The sequence below is a fragment of the Schistocerca piceifrons genome, chromosome 1 (genome assembly GCF_021461385.2).
Source record: "Schistocerca piceifrons isolate TAMUIC-IGC-003096 chromosome 1, iqSchPice1.1, whole genome shotgun sequence".
NCBI lineage: Eukaryota > Metazoa > Arthropoda > Insecta > Orthoptera > Acrididae > Schistocerca > Schistocerca piceifrons.
In genome coordinates, this window is record NC_060138.1 from 738,813,149 (window position 1) to 738,815,575 (window position 2,427).

The window sequence follows — 2,427 nt, forward strand, 5'->3', positions numbered from 1 at the left end:
CTATTCGAGCTACTATATTGAATGCAAATGTCAAGAGGATGTACTGCATTGTGGTGCATTTGGTACCAGTCCCACCTGCAGCAGTGCCATTACAGCTAAAGGGAATCGAGCTCTTGGTGAAGTTCCCTAAGTCAAGAATTGGGACTACATGGATAATAGTCTGCCTCCAAAGCTGTGTCAACTGTCGAAGTTACAAAAATTGCAAAAATCTTGTAAAAGACGTCAGTTTGAAGCATGGAGCTCCCTGTGTGATGATTCACAGTACGATATGACTAGGGACTGTGTTTGTTGTGAGCATACACAAGGAGAGTTGGCTGCTGTCTGTAAACAGCTAGAAGCTGTGTTGGCTACCGTCAACAAGCTTCTAACTAATGCTCAAAATTGTGGTGACGTCGGGGCGCCAGTGACGGAACCTGCGACACCTTTGGTGCCACTGGAATCCCCTGCGGCTTCTGATACACAACACGTGACATCCTCAATCCAGAGTGGGTGCCAAACGGTGGTGGGTTCGTGTGTCACTGGGGATAAGGCGAAAGTGAGAGCACTCCTTGCAGCTGGCTCCCTATGTGTTTGCAACAGGTACGAGGTGCTACCCAGTGTTGATGATAAATCTGAACCTGCATGGGATGCCTCTCCTGTTGGGCCAGCGGTCGCTTTTCCTGCCCAGTTCGGACAAGTACAGAGGGTGTGTGTCCTTGTCATTGGGAGCTCCAATGTTAGGCGATTGGTGGAGTCCCTCAGGGAGATAGTAGGCAAGGCAGGAAGGAATTCCAGTGTGCATTCAGTTTGTTTGCTGGGGGGTCTCATCCGTGTCGTGGAGGAGGCCCTGCCGGCTGCTATCGAGCACACTGGGTGCAACCCATCGCATGTAGTGGCACATATCGGCATGAATGACGCCTGCCGCTTGGGTTCTGAGGCCATCCTCAGCTCGTTTCGGCTGCTGGATGATTTGGTGAAGGCAACTAGCAACGCATGTAGGGTGCAAGCTAAGCTGTCTATTTGTAGCATTGTACCCAGGGTTGATCGCGTTCCTCTGGTGTGGAGCAGAGTGGAAAGTCTAAACCAGAAGCTCAGACGGCTCTGCGACAGTAACGGATGCGAATTTCTAAACATCCACCATTGGGTGCAGAATTGTAGGGTTCCCCTTAATAGGTCAGGCGTGCACTACACCCAGGAAGCGTTTACTAGGGTACCGAAGTACATGTGGCGCGCACAAGGGGTCTTTTAGGTCAGAGAAGCCCTCCCTTGGGATAGAAGACGATTTGCCTATTAAATCAGCCACAGTGACCTCATAGAATCTTGGTTCTCGCAGATCAGAGGTAGAAAAGATTAATGTGATTTTAGTAAATTGCTGGAGGCAACGGCCTTGCCGCAATGGATACACCGGTTCCCGTCAGATCACCGAAGTTAAGCACTGTCGGGCGTGGCCACTTGGATGGGTGACCATCCAGGCCGCCATGCGCTGTTGCCATTTTTCAGGGTGCACTCAGGCTCATGATGCCAATTGAGGAGTTACTCAGCCGAATAGTAGCGGCTTCAGTCAAAGAAAACATCATAACTACCGGAAGAAGTGTGCTGACCACACGCCCGTCCTATCTGCATCCTCAGCTGGGGATAACACTGCGGTTGGATGGTCCCGATGGGGCATTTGTGGCCTGAAGGAGTGAAGATTGCAGGAGCATCCAAGGAAAGGTCCCAGAATTAGTATCGCTTTGCTGAACGCTATAGCCGGCCAGTGTGGCCAAGCGGTTCTAGGTGCTTCAGTCTGGAACCACGCGGCCGCTACGGTCGCAGGTTCGAATCCTGCCTCGGGCATAGATGTGTGTGATGTCCTTAGGTTAGTTCGGTTTAAGTAGTTCTAAGTTCTAGGGGACTAATGATCTCAGATGTTAAGTCCCATTGTGCTCAGAGCCATTTTGTGTTAAGTCCCATAGTGCTCAGAGCCATTTGAACCATTTTTGAACGCTATAATGCACAGAAAGCTGGTTGAAACCAGATTCAGTGACAATGAAATCCTAATTCCAGATTGGGATGTTTATCAAAAGGATAGGTTAGTCGCCAATTGTGGTCGCATGTTTATTGTAGTAAAAAATTCGGTAAAATCTAGCGAGGTTATCACGGATTCCGAATGTGAATTAATCCAGGTGAAATTGAGTATCCACGAACGGTCAAAAATGATGATCGGTTGCTTTTATGGACCACCTGGGTCAGGATCTGTAGTTGTAGAGCGCTCTAGACAGAACTTGCAGAATATCATTAGTAATTTCCCCGATCATGCCGCTGTAATAGGGAGTGGCTTCAATTTGCCATGTATAGACTGGGAGTGTTAGGCCATCAAAACTGGTGCCAGAGTCAGGGATTCGTGTGGCATTGTTCTGGATGTCTTATCCGAAAATTACCTTAAGCAGAGGGAGAACCAACTTGTGA

General features: G+C 49.1%; 1 pseudogene; it reads left to right on the plus strand.

Moving 5' to 3' along the window:
- Nucleotides 1–1,356: 1,356 nt before the first annotated feature.
- On the plus strand, nucleotides 1,357–1,471 carry LOC124727216 (annotated as a pseudogene).
- Nucleotides 1,472–2,427: the final 956 nt, after the last annotated feature.